The sequence below is a fragment of the Marmota marmota genome, unplaced genomic scaffold (assembly GCF_001458135.2).
Source record: "Marmota marmota marmota unplaced genomic scaffold, marMar, whole genome shotgun sequence".
NCBI lineage: Eukaryota > Metazoa > Chordata > Mammalia > Rodentia > Sciuridae > Marmota > Marmota marmota.
The window spans coordinates 264838-278885 of record NW_026000082.1 but is presented as its reverse complement, the minus strand read 5'-3'; the positions used below and the strand labels follow the sequence as shown (position 1 = coordinate 278885).

The following is a 14048-nucleotide window of genomic DNA, read 5'->3' as shown; positions in this document are numbered from 1 at the left end:
TTCTCTCTCATGACTCTTTTGGGGTTTTCAGGATCCTTTGTAGCTCCATATGAATTTTATGATTATCCTTTTCATTTCTAAAAAAAATTAAAATGCCAGTGAGATTTTCATAAGAATGGCACTGAATCTGTGGATTTTTTAGGTAGTATGGACATCGTAACAACATTAAGTCTTCCAATCCATAAATGTTAGATGTCTCTCCATTTATTTATATCTTCTTCCATTTTTCTCAGTGACATTTGTAGTTTTCAGTGCTAAGTCTTTTGCCTTCTCGCCTAAGTTTATTCCTATCTATTTCATTCTTTCTTGGTGGGGAGAGGCATGATGGAAATTGAACTCAGGGCCTCATGCAACCTAAGGATGAATACTACCATAGAGCAGAACACACTAGCCCCCCTTTTTTATTGCTAATATAAATTTCTTTTTTAGGTAGCTTATTGCTAAACTATAGAACTGCAACTGATTTTTATAGATTGATGTTTTTTAATCCTGCAAACTTGTAGAATTTATTAGTTCTCATAGTGTTTAAAGGAATTTTAGTTTGGGGTTTTTTTTTAATATACCTTTATTTTATTTATTTTTATATGGTGCTAAGGATCGAACCCAACACCTCGCATGTGCTAGGCGAGTGCTCTACTGCTGAGCCACAACCCCATCCCCAGGAATTTTAGTTTTTAATGGGCATTTCAGACTATGTCATTTGCAAACATATAATTTTACTTTGTGGGAAGTTTAATTCACTTGGAAGTACTAGTATTGCCATTTTGTTAGCTGTCTTCTATCTGGCCTGTAACATTTTTGTCCCTCTTTTCCTCTCTTTCTTCTTTTGTGGGTTTTTATTTTTTGTTTTGTTTTGTAGTGCACACTATGATTTCTTTCTTTTTCTTTTTGTGTATTTTCTATAAGTACTTTTTTTTTGCAGTTACAATGGGGCTTGTATAAAACATACAACAATCTATTTTAAACTGATAACCACTTAACAACAGTTTTGCATATGAAAATTCCACTCTTTGACTTCTCTTCCCCTTCATACTTTGTGTTATCAATGTCACAAATGACATCTCTTTCTTCCCCTGTGGTGCTAGAGATTGAACCCAGGGCCCCTACACATCCTAGGCAAGTGGTATATCCCCAGCCCCCACAAATTATATCTCTTTATTATATATCTATTAACATTTTATAGTCATAATTTTTAACTTCTATACCAAAGTCAAAAGTGTTTTGTGCACCACAATTCCAATACTACGGTATTATGTATTCAAATATATGTTTACCTTGGCCAGCAAGCTTTATGCTTTCACATTGGCATGTTATTGTTTTGCATCTTCATTTCAACTTTAAAAATTCCCTCTAACATTTCTTATAAAGCAGACCTAATGGTGATTAACTTTTTCAGCTTTTGTTTATCGGGCAGTCTTAATTTTTCCTTGATTTTTGAAGGACAGTTTTGCCAAATATACTATCATTTTTGGCAAATTTTTTCCCCCAATGCTTTAAATATGTTATTCTACTCCCTCTGGTCTGTGAGATTTTCCCCTGAAAAATCCACTAATAGTCTTCTGGCAACTCACTTGTTCTCTTGCCGTATTCAACATTCTCTGTCTTTGCCTTTTGATATTTTATTATAATGTCCTTTCCCAGATTCAGAAAGTTTGAGGCCATTAGTTTTTCAAATAAACTTTGTGCCTGTTTCTCTCTTTACCTTTTGAAAGCTCCATAAGGCATATATTGGTCCACTTGATAATTTTCCACCCCTGCCTTAGGCTTTCTTGACTCATTTTCACTTTTTTCTTTTTTGTTGCTCTGTCTGGATAATTTCAAATGATCTGCCTTTGATTTTGTTGATTTTTTCTGCTACTTAATCAAGTTAGCTATTGAACCTCTCTAGTGAATTTTTCAATTCGGTTGTTGTATTCTTCAGCTCCAAAATTTGTTTGGTTCTTTTAATTATTTTCTATGTTTTTATTGATATTGTCATTTTGATTATAAATTATTTTTATGCGCTCATGAACATCTTTATAATAGTTATTTTAAATTCTTTGTCATAATTTTTTGAGGATTTCCTTAAAGTTAGTTTCTGGAAATTTATTTGCACCTTTGATCAGATCATTGGAAAAAATAGCAACCTCTTCCAGTATTTCTAAACTGAATTTGTAGAGTGAAAAAACCTTCCCCAATTAGCCCAGCTGGAAATTCTGAGGACCTCTCAAACTTTTTCTGCATATGCTCTTCTTAGATTTATACATGTACATTCCCAAACAGAGAGATCTGCTAGTTTCCTTCCTTCCTTCCTTCCTTCCTTCCTTCCTTCCTTCCTTCCTTCTTTCCTTCCTTCTCTTGATCTCTCTAGTATCTGTCTGTAATACTACTACTAGTTCTCTACAGCTCCTGAAAATCACTCACTTTTGTTCTTAGTGTAGCCCCAAATTTCTAGAACATACTGGATCCCATTGATGACCCAAGTCAGATGAAACATAAACTAGACCCTTGGATGGGCCCCTGAGAGACAGAACATTGGATATACCCTTTACTCTTTCCCCTCTCTCCACAGAAATGTTGCTGAGTATATAGCCTTTATCTGCTATTCTGTGGGTCCTCTAGAATAGCAGCAAAACACCCACCTCTTCTTTGCTTCCAGTGCCCCCAGCCATCTATAATATACTGGATTCTGTCCAAGCTCTGACAAGGAGAGGCAGAAAACTAGTACCACAAAAGATGAGAACAGAGCTAGGATTGTGGTAGAGCACTTGCCTAACATATGTAGGATTCGATTCTCAGTACCACATACCAATAAATAAATAAAACTTTTAATAATTAAAAAAGATGAGAACATTGGATACATGCTAATTCTTTCTCTATTCTGGAAGAATAGATTTTCTTACACTTGTTCTGTACTTGTCCAGGTATTATGAAGGTATTATGTGAGTCAGTAAATGTTGGTCCATCTATTGTCAAATTGATATCTCCTTGAGGGTGGGAGAAAGGTCTGGGACTTCCTATTGCACTATCTTGTTGACATCATCACTTTTTAGTGGTTAGAGTTTAGATATGTCATCAAAATAACATTCCATAAAATAAAAAATCAATGAATTGGATTTTATTCAAATTCAAAATTTTCATTTTGCAATAACATTAAGAAAATTATTAAGCAAACCACATACAAGAGAAATACTTATAAATCACATATGTCAACAGACTTTGCTCCAAATACACAAGGAGTTTTTACAACTCAATAAGAAAAAAAAATAAGCAATTAAAAATTAGGAAAATATCTGAACAAACACCTCACCAAAGAAAATGTACAGGTGAAAAATGCATACATGAAAAGATGTTCAACGTGTGTCTTCAGGGAAATTATGTGAAAATCACAATGAGATATCACTATACACATTATAGCGTGTATCCATAAATCCTTGATATTTCTTTCTAAAGGGAATAGAGCTTAATTTCTTACCCTTGAGTGCAGGCTTGTCTTAGTTACTTTAATAAATATTCTGACAAAGCATAAAGAAAATAATAACTTTATATTAGAGAACATGGCAGACACTGCCTTAACCAAGTGTCACGAGTGAATGAAGTCATGTGGTTGACCTATTTCTCACCGCTATGATGAGAATGCACACTTCTGTGGTTCCCTTCTCCAAAGCTCACAACCCTCATCTAATAAGAAAGAAAGAAAGAAAGAGAGAGAGAGAGAGAAAGAGAGAAAGAAAGAAAGAAAGAAAGAAAGAAAGAAAGAAAGAAAGAAAGAAAGAAAGAAAAGAAAGGAAGGAAAGAAAAGAAAGAAAGAAAAATATGAAACACACTCAAGGTAATAAAAAATAAGGAATGACAGATCAGAGAACAAGTACGAGACATGCTGACTAAATTCAATGTGCTATGCTGAATCCAGATCAGAAAAAACACATTTTTGAAAAGCTAGTAAAATTCAAATAAAATCTTAGTTTTTTTTTGTTTGTTTGTTTGTTTTTAAAGTGGTCTTCATTGACCAACCTATTTTAAATGTTGCGGGTTCCTAGGTTCTCTGTCCTCTAATCCTATCTTGTAGTCTTAGGTTTGCCAGTTCTTCTTCTTCTTTTTTCAAATATATTTTTAGCTGTAGATGGACACAATGCCTTTATTATTTATTTATTTTTGTATGGTGCTGAGGATTGAACCCAGTGCCCCATATGTGCGAGGCAAGCACTCTGCTGCTGAGCCATAATCCCAGCCCAGGTTTGCCATTTCTTGAATATGTTATATTTGTTTATTTTATGTGTCCTCCCAATAAAATATTAGCTCCATGAGCAGAAGTCGATGTAAGGTTTATAAGACTTGAAGTTCGGGGGAGCCCTTTTTTTTCTTTTTTAATATTTTTATTAGTGCATTATAGTTATACATAACAGTAGGGTTCACTTTGACAAAGGGGGAGCCCTTTTTAAGAAAAATAAATAAATAAAACTATAAATGAAGAACTGTAGAGAGCAGATGAGCCCCAGGTCATCGCTGATCCTGCGGTGTTGGCAAAAGCCAAACCTGGGAAACATTCCTTGCCAAAAGGCGAGGATTTTAACAGCCTTGACACTGGCTCTGATGCTAACAGTTATCCGATGTTCTAGTACAAAAGGCTTCCTGGATGCAGCAGGGTAATAGCAGGATGTTCTTAGCACTGTAATGGTAGGATAGCTGCAAAAATGTTTCTAGCTTTGTAACTTTTTAATGCACAAAAAAACCTCTTGATAACTCACAAGCCTTGAATAATTTACAATGCTCATATAGTTAAACTGCCTGATTATGAGACCCTATGTAATAAACTTGCAGAGCTAGTTCTGGGTCACTGTTTCTCCATCAGAGTGCAGTGTCCCACCTGGTCCCAGCTTTGCTTAAAAATTTCTCTGTGTTTTCTTTGTCTCTGTGTTTTTCTCCATCTCCTGTTGTCCCTACTTGAGATTCTTTTTTGATGCCACACAGGTCATGGCAAAGTATAAAACTTACTGTCTACTCACAGGGAATCAGAACTAAGACATTTTAAAAATGTGACAAGTAGCAGAAAATTAACAATAGTTTTATTAATTTTCTGTCTTCAGCTATATATATATTTACCTCTGTATATGACAGTAATTCTGTACTACAGTTCTCATAAATTAATTGAAAAATAACTCATTTTCTCTTTTAGTGCTTTGCTAGTTTATTTTTATTATCAATACTTGGGATTTATAAAACATGCATCTTCACACTTAACAGACTCACTGAAGTATAGCTACAAATCTGTGTTCTACAAACACAGGAATTCTGATGACTTCTATTTTGCATAGTTCCTATGAAAAAATTAAGAATACAACATATCTTTCACTGTATACACATTTTTAGCATATTTTCAACAAGCAAGAACTTATTCTAAGTATTAATGACACCTCAGTTCTTTGCTAGTAGCTGTATTGGTGATGAAAATGTGTTTTACCGCTAGCTTCCAACTTTATGTTTCAAATCTTGTTTCTGCTTCTAGCCACAAACTTCACAGTGGCCACCATAGGACACATTTTGTTTCATGTTATGTTCTCTGAACTTGTACCATTGTGTTCTGCAGTAGATAAGACAGCACAATAGGCAGTAGTAGTATTCTTGGAAGCCATTAATTAAATGCCTCTGTATAGATATGGTTGCATGCCACCTCTATAGATCCAGATTAGATTTATTCCTAATGCAGCTTCTCCTTAGAAGAATTCCTAAAATATCTTTTGCCATTTAAATATCATCTATTAAAAAGGCAAGGGCAGAAATATTGGAGTGGAAAGGGACACTTGCAAATAATTGTATGTTTTTTAAAATTTGTAAAATACATAAGACAGGTAATATTTTGCTAATGCCCCCTATGGGGCCTAAGAAAAAGCTAATGAAAGTGAGGAACCATGAAATTAAGTTCCATTGATATCTTCATCCACGTCCCTAAGAGTGGGGAACTCAGTTTTTGCTCATAGCTCTATTTTCAGTACACAGAACAGAAGATATACACTGTATGTATGTTAAATTAATGAATGAATAACAAAAGGAGGGAAGGAATGAAGGAATGAATGAAGGAAGGAACAAAGGAAGGAAGGAAGGAAAAGGAGGAGGAAAGAAAGGAAGGAGGAAGGGAGAGAGAGATAGAGAAGTGGAATAATTCTTCACACATTCTGGATTATAGAAGCATGAAATAGTTTCTCCATACTTAGAGAAAAATAACTACCATTAGAGTTATTTCCAAGGAAGGACATTGCATTGAGCCAAACAAGACAGTGTAGGACTCTAAACCATTACAAGTATTAGAATAACATGTCCATACAAGGAGGTGATGTATAAACCTATTTTTCTTTCTTTCTTTTTTTTTTTCCTCTTTTTTGGAGGATCAAGGATTGAATCCAGGGCTTTGTGCATGCTAGGCAAGTGTTACACCACTGCACCACAGGCTCAGACCCTGGATAAATTTACTTTGAACTCAGAGAAAAGAACTGTGAAATGGCTCAGGAGAAGGAAGTCCTGGGTAGAGTCAAATGAGCAAAATAAAATTAAGATTGAAATTAAAATTAAGATTGTCCAAGTAGACATTGCTAAAAATGTTAGAAGTATTATAGACTTTGGTGATCTTGGAAAGATCAATGCTATTGATAAATAATATAGCTGGGTGTCCACATTAGCTCATCAATTCTACTTAGGGTTTGTATTCAATAATAGCATACCAGTATGGCCACCCTATAACTAGAATATTGAAATATTTCTATAAAAACTGGGGGAAAAAAAGTAACTTCCCCAAGTCCTCCAAGAATTGACCTAATACCATGGTCACTCTGGTCCCTTCTGTGGAATCTGCCAGACCTCATCATACACCAGCAACCAAAGGAATAAGTCTAAGAGTGACAACATATTTTAGTCATAGTTTGTTCTGATTGGCTGATGTCTGTTCTGGGTTCCTTGTAGAAGCATTTACATAGAATCTCCAGTGCTGTTACGCAGTTAATAAAGGTGCATGGAAGAAATCGTGAACTGAGGGGAAGCCTAGTCTCACTTTCGTAGTACCCTGTGGGTTAACCCAGGAATAGAGCAATACAACCTTCTGCTTAGACCACTTGTTCTCTCAAGAGTTGAACATTCCCAAGGTAAAGCATTGGGTAGGTAGCCAGCTTTCCCACAAAGCTACCAGAGGGCAGAAGCCAAGTCTGTTTTGTCACCGTTACATTCCCAGCAGGTAGCTCAGTGATGGCACATAGTAAGCACTCAATAAATATTTTTTAAATTGAAAATTTAATAGCAAAGAAGAAAAGGGTTTAATCTTAAAAGTCTAGACCTAGAAAGATCATCCAAAATCTTAGGAAAAAAATCAACATTTTTTCCTGTTATACAGGTGGGGAACCTAAGGTTTGAAGAGGTTGAAGGTCTTTACCAAATGAACATGAGTTAACAGAACTGGTTGTTGAACCCTGGCCTCTTATACTCTTATATCTTCATTCATTGTGTGTGTGTGTGTGTGTGTGTGTGTGCGTGCGCGCGTGCTTGCGCTCTTTTGTTTTTGTTCTTGTTTTTGTTTACTTAGCTTCCTCTCTTAGATCTAGGTAGACAGGTAACCCCAGTTTGAATTTCTCACAGAATGAAGAAATTCACTAATATTTATCATCCTCATGAGAATGGGAAATTTTAAGTAAACTCCAGAATTACATGAGGAAGTGATCTCATACAACAGTTGCAATTGGTGCTGTTTTGCTTCTCTTCTGGCAACTGGTGGGCAGGATGAGGTCAAGAGATTGATGAGAGTGGGAGAGTTTGAGATGGCCACAGGGACTGAATATATGAAGGGAAGTCAACAGGAGTTAAATAAGATTGCTGAGGGCTGGGAGAACAGGGCTAAAGTCAAATGGGATGATGGTGTTGGGTCCTACCCAGAAGGACAGATGTGTTTTCTCTGCAATGTCATCAACAACAAATAATTATCCAGCCCCAAGTATTAATAATGCTGAGTTTTAAAAGGACTGCCCTGGAAACATTCTAAGTGTTTCAGAGTTACATGTGGCTGGCAGCTACTCTACTTAGCAGTGATACTGATAGTTCTATCATTGCTGATAGAAACAGCTATTAGACAACTCTAGTCTGGAAGATTTACAAGACCGTTTGTTGTCTCTAAGGTCACAAGCAAAACAATGAAAGAAAAGAGGAAAAAAAGCAAAAAATATAAGGATGCCAGGAGAAAAGGCAAGAGAAAGAAAGAAAACTGCCTCTGAAGACCAATTACTTGGAACCACTAAATAGGTAATTCATATCCAAAACGGAGAGCCCATATTTTGGTTCTAGACATATTGTTCACAGAAAGTGAAGTATTTGGATCAAATAAACTATTGTCTCTCTATAGGCCTGTTGACAAATTAAAGGCCACCTTGGAGTCTACCATTGCACCCTACTTGTCTGACGAGTCCTTTTCTTCTTTCTTGTGGTCTCACTGTTAAAGCTGTACAGGCACAGCCCTGTGTCTTTTCTGGGCAGAGAACGTCCACAATAAAGGTGTTCCTTAGAGTAAAATAAGCAGTAAATAGGATTTACAATTAATATTATCTCTTTGGCTTTAATAATGACTGGTTTTAGTTTTCCTTTTGGGTTCCTGAAATAAGACACTCTTTTATTCACACCACACCTGCGTCCAACTCTAGGCACCTGACTCCCAGAGAAAGATGAACTGTTCCTGGTGTCACTGAACATCTGAATGGCTTCCAGGAGAAGAGAAATGTTTAAAAACATTATCCAGCACTTAGAGATAGGAGAGATGATTACTGAATGCATTGCAGTAGAATGCTGGGAATTATCTGATGGATATCTGGTGGATTCATTAAGTCTAGGGCTATTTAGAAGAGGTTAACTCATAGAAAACCAATAATAATGCAAAGATTACCTGCCCTTAGCAATGCAAATGAAATTATCTGTAGAGATAGCATTGATTTCCTTCCAGCAGAAAAGATAGCCCCAAAGTTTTCAATTTATCACCTTTACAGTATTGACCAGCTTCGCATTCATTAGCATATTAACTTTAGCATTTTTTTTTGGCTGCCTTGACTATTTAAATGTCCTCATATTTTCTTTCAAACTAGTTTAGCATCTCTATTAATTAATGGGTTGAATAAAACTTAGAAGTGTTCAGTTTATATTTCTATGAGAGTCAAGCTCAACTTTTGAAAATTATACTTAAAGGAAATCTAACTGGGTCAGGTATTGTTTCTGGATCAAGCACAGTGGATCAAGTGGGGTTAGTGGAAGCCACAGTTTTATAACATATGACAATGAGAACTTCCTGACAGTTTGTGCTCAATATCTTCCGGTTCACCTTCAAATCTATTTGTCATGCTTGGGAGAACAAACAGAATTGATTTATATGAATCACTTCACTGGACTCACTTAACCCAGGGTTGGGACTAAAATGAGGCAGGAGAGGCACCTAGACACAGAAGGGGGCATTTACTTGCAGGCTTGACCTTGCTGTCGCACAGACCTCACACTAAGCACCTTCTTACAATTTGTGCCCTTTCTTGTCTCTCTGTAAATCCCGACTTTTGGTTGCTTTTAGCCAATGAGATACACCACAGGCTTAAGAGGGCAAGAGGAAATTAGGGTTCAGGAATTATTAGCTAAGCTTCCTTCCCAAGGCGTTACCATGGGCTGGCATCACATCCTGCTCTATTTGAATACTGTGAATTCCCACTTCCTTTCAGCCCATAGGCTACTGGGATGGCTAGTGCTGGGGCACTACATGAACCCTCACAATAGCCTCTTATTAAATTATTCTCAAATTATCCATTTGATTGTATCACCCAATTCCTGCCTGGTGTCTTTTAGTGAGGCCTGAAAGTAGCACAGGCTGCTTTGAGAACAGTGCCTCTCCATTCCAGTGGTATTCTAGCCTAGGCTTCATGGACACTGCTGGGAAGAAGCTCTCTGCTCCAGGAAAAGGCAAAATCATTTCCTAAATACAGAGGCTGCAGAGTTCAATTAAAAGCTATAGTGTGTGTGTGTGTGTGTGTGTGTGTGTGAGAGAGAGAGAGAGAGAGAGAGAGAGGGTGGGTGTAGAGACATGGAAAAGGAAGAGTTAAGTCAAGAGAAATCCATTGCCTTGTTACCATATTCATAGTAAAGCCAGGTGCGCTAATGTTAACTAGGACAGTTACATTAATAAAAGTGCTGGAATTGAGAGATTTTGCTGGATCAAACTTATCAAAAAAAATTTTTTTTGATGTGACTATCTGGCTGTGCACTCCAACTAAAGTTAAATAAATTTTATTATGCTCAGGTATAGATTTGATTTGCTTATGCCAAGGACCAATTACTTAATTCAACTGGAAGAAAAATTTACAGATGTGCTGCACATAATTTGACAAAGATAGTAAAATGTCGTATCAAATTTAACTATGTGATGTTCTCGTAGAAAGCGTTCTTTGTGAGTAGGTAACACTTGCTAAATGTCCATTACTCATGCAGGAACAAGTAGGGATTTAGACTGAACCAAGCTGGAGCAGGCATGGAAATGGGTGAAGATGAGCCAGGGCACTAGAATCTGAGTTCCATGAGAGTGTGGCTCAGAAAGCAAGGCAAGATTGATGACTTGCAAACAGTTTGAGTTGCTGTAGCAGTTTTCCCTTGCCACCCGATCCACATTCATTCTGGGCCTGTACCTGTGCCAGGTGCAAAGAATCCAAAGGTTCTAAAATACAAATCTGCCCTATGAGTCTTTCCCAGTCCTGGCAGCATTGATTGATTTTTTTAAATCTTAAATGCTATGTGATAGAATCAGAGAAAGTACATTGAAAGAAATGTGTTGGGATTTGTGATGGCTAATTTTGGTTGTCAGCTTGACTAAATTTGAGGAATACCTAGAAAAGTAGTGAAGCATTTGTCAGCGTGTATCTGTGAGGGTGTTTCCAGAGAAGACTGGCATGTGGGTCATCAAACTGAGTGGGGAAAACTGGCCCTATATGCAGGTGGCATTGACCAGTAGGTTGGAGGTCCAGACAGAATGAAAATGTGGAAGAAGAAAGCTCAATTATGCAACTGAGCTTGAACTTTCTTGAGTGGGTGCATTTTTTTTTTCCTGCTGCCATCATCCATGGACATCAAAGTTAGATTCTTTAGCCTTTGAATACAGATTTTCTCAGTGGCAGATTTGCTCCAATATCTCTTCAAAGGGCTTTCCAGACCATCATTCTGACTGGGGCTGCCTTATTGGCCCATTTTGTGCTGAGGCTCCCAGCTTCTTGGACTGAGCTGCTAGTGGGTTTCCCTGGCTCTCCAGCCTGCAGAGGGCTATTGGGGGACTACTCAGCCTCTGATCACGTAAGTGAATCCAACAAATCCACTCTTATAACTACATATATTTTATCAGTTCTGTTCCTCTGAAGAACCCTAACAGAGAGTCTGAGGAGGCTTAAGAAAAGAATGCCTATCTTCCCCGCTCAAATTTGAAGGCAACTGAGAGATAGATGTAGCAGGTAGGTTGATGGCAATCATAACAGAGTTTAAGCTGTTTGACAGCATGGCTTAGGTTTGAGAGAAAAATGGACTCAAGTAGGACTGTTCTGCTTCTCAATCACCAATCGTGAGATGGCTCATCCAACGTACATGCGAGTCTCCAGAATGCACACGTTTACCAAGGATTGCTGTTCCTTTTGAATTAGAGCAAAAAGAGAAAAGAATCAATTCCCTTCTGCTTATAGTCTTTTAATGGATGAGTCTTATCCAATCAAGAAACTTGGGCAGACTGCTACCACCTCTAATCAGGTTTCACACTCCTCAAGGAAGAGAAGTAATGGGTGAGGTAGGAGATCATTGATGCTATTATAAGGAAGACTCTACACAGGAAAACTAGAGAGGTAGGGAATAAGTGTTCTTTATTCATTTTTCCTTACTTACTATGCATAATTATTAATTTTATGGTAAATCAGATGAGTTCCTATCATTTCCTTTCATATTAGGAAAGTTATGCTCCCACTTTTATGAGATCGTTGCAGTACCTTAGTGACCATAGACTTGTGCTTGGTAGAAGATAGATGTCTTGCCTGCTGTGGGCTGGGGTATAGAAATGTTAAAGGAAAAACTTTAGACAATATAGATTTAGCACGGTTTGAAGAAAGAATGATTGATGAATCAGGCAGCACTTTAGAACCAGATGTTCAGAGAACTCTGCCCAGCAGTGTGAGCAGTAAGCTTTTATAGGCTGAATGTAGAAGCAAAGTAGAGAAATCACATGAGTAGTTACAACTAGCCATCTATTTGGTCTTGGTGTGATGAGGCATTTGCCTTATTGGGTATGGGGTGATGTGTTGGCTGCCTGTGTTGCTGAAACCCTCTCCTTGTGATTGGCTGAAACTCAGCTATTTGTCACATTCCTAAATTGGGTTCCAGTTTATTTATATACTGAGTTAGGCTGCCATTAGTTAGGAACTCAAAGCATGGAAACAACCTCAGGCTAATGGCCTCCTGCTTATTTAACAGAAATAAGCAGACCACAGTCCCCTAGTGAGGCATCTGGGAGAAAACTCATGGATCCCTGACAGCTTTTCATGGGTTTAGTGGTTTCTTTTTGGCCTCCAGAACACTTACACAGAATCCAAGGCAACCTTCCAGTGGGGTGATCCACAGATCCAAACTGGCCAGCTAGGCAATATACAATACCATCTGCATCACTGCCTGTGACTCAGATTGGCCTTTGAGGACTTGTTCAGATGTCATTGTAGAATAGAATCCAAGTCTGACCTTGACCCCATTGCTTGAAAGCCCCAGCAGCTACGGAAGAGAAGATAGATTTAAGCTGAAGGTAGAAGAGAAAGGTAGAAGAGTTAGGTTGCCACCTTCTCAGAATCCCCTGCTCCCAGTTATGAAGTTGCTTTAATGAAGAATCCTCAGTCAGATGTAATTTTAAGTTACTGCAATACTTTCTTAAAGGATGAAGCTCAGAAGCACCGGCCGAAACTTCCAGAACAGTTTAACTAACACTGTGGGCTAAAGTCTGAATACTATCATTACGTGTAACATTTAGAAAAAAATTGGACACTTCTGAGAATATCTTTTAAGAAGTTATACTTACATTAAGAGCAGCCTAAGGGGAAAAGGCAGGAAAAGGAAGGGAATTTTTATTGAATGCTGCAATGCTCAAAATACTATGTATTATTTAATCCTGAAAATACTCAGATTGTAATAAAGTACTGTTGTCCCCATCTTAAGATGGAGATAAAATAAATTGAGACTGATGATCATTTTATTTCGTTTGTCCAAATTCATTCCTGTCTGCCCTATCCCAAGGCTCACTCACACTTCTCTCTATCGCCTTCTCGGAAAAACTGCCATCATCCCTTGTACCATTAACTATGTGTTCTCCTCCCTGTTGTTCTTATGGTTGTTACTTACCAAGAGTTTGTGACCCGGCAGGGGACTTGGGAAACTGTTCTGCTTTGTCCTGACTCGAAAGGAGGTAAGTCAGGAGGAGAATGGATGACAATTAGAACAGAACAGAGGGAAAAAGAAAAGTGACTCATGACTGAGCTGCAGCCGCTTTCCCACCTCCGCAGCCAGTAACAGGAAGAAAGGAGGCGGCGACAGCTCCGCCCCACCTCCTCCTATGCCCGCGACCTCTTCCCCCGGGAAATTCTCAAAGGCTCCCAAAACCTTCCCCTAAGTGCTTCTAACCCAACCAGCTTCTCTCCTCAAGTACTAAAAGTGAAGATTTTTAAAAGTCTTTTCTTACTCAGCTTTCTCTTTTTAATTATTGGAATTATATAATTATTGCTTTTTACCATTTTTACTTAAACTCTCTGGGATAAAATGATAAATTAAAAGTCTTTTGTGGGTTAACCTTGGAATTTATCACTTTTTCCCCCATGTTTTTGGGTTTTTTTTCCATGTTGGGGATCGAACCCAAGTGTTTGCACATGCTAGGCAAGTGCTCTACTGCCCCGTCCCCCAAGCTTATTTTTATGTAAAATACATTCTGAATTCCAAAGAAATGGATTACAAATGAACTTTTGAAATGCAACTTGTTTCTATATATATATATATATATATATATA

General features: G+C 37.6%; 1 long non-coding RNA gene across 1 annotated transcript; it reads right to left on the bottom strand.

The window, feature by feature from the left end:
- Positions 1 to 3734: 3734 nt before the first annotated feature.
- On the bottom strand, positions 3735 to 13540 carry LOC125620354. The gene is made up of 3 exons (XR_007351955.1): positions 13390 to 13540; positions 12586 to 12768; positions 3735 to 11648 (listed from the first exon to the last, which is right to left on the bottom strand). It is a non-coding gene; the product is annotated as an uncharacterized LOC125620354 (long non-coding RNA).
- Between the last annotated feature and the right edge of the window lie 508 nt (positions 13541 to 14048).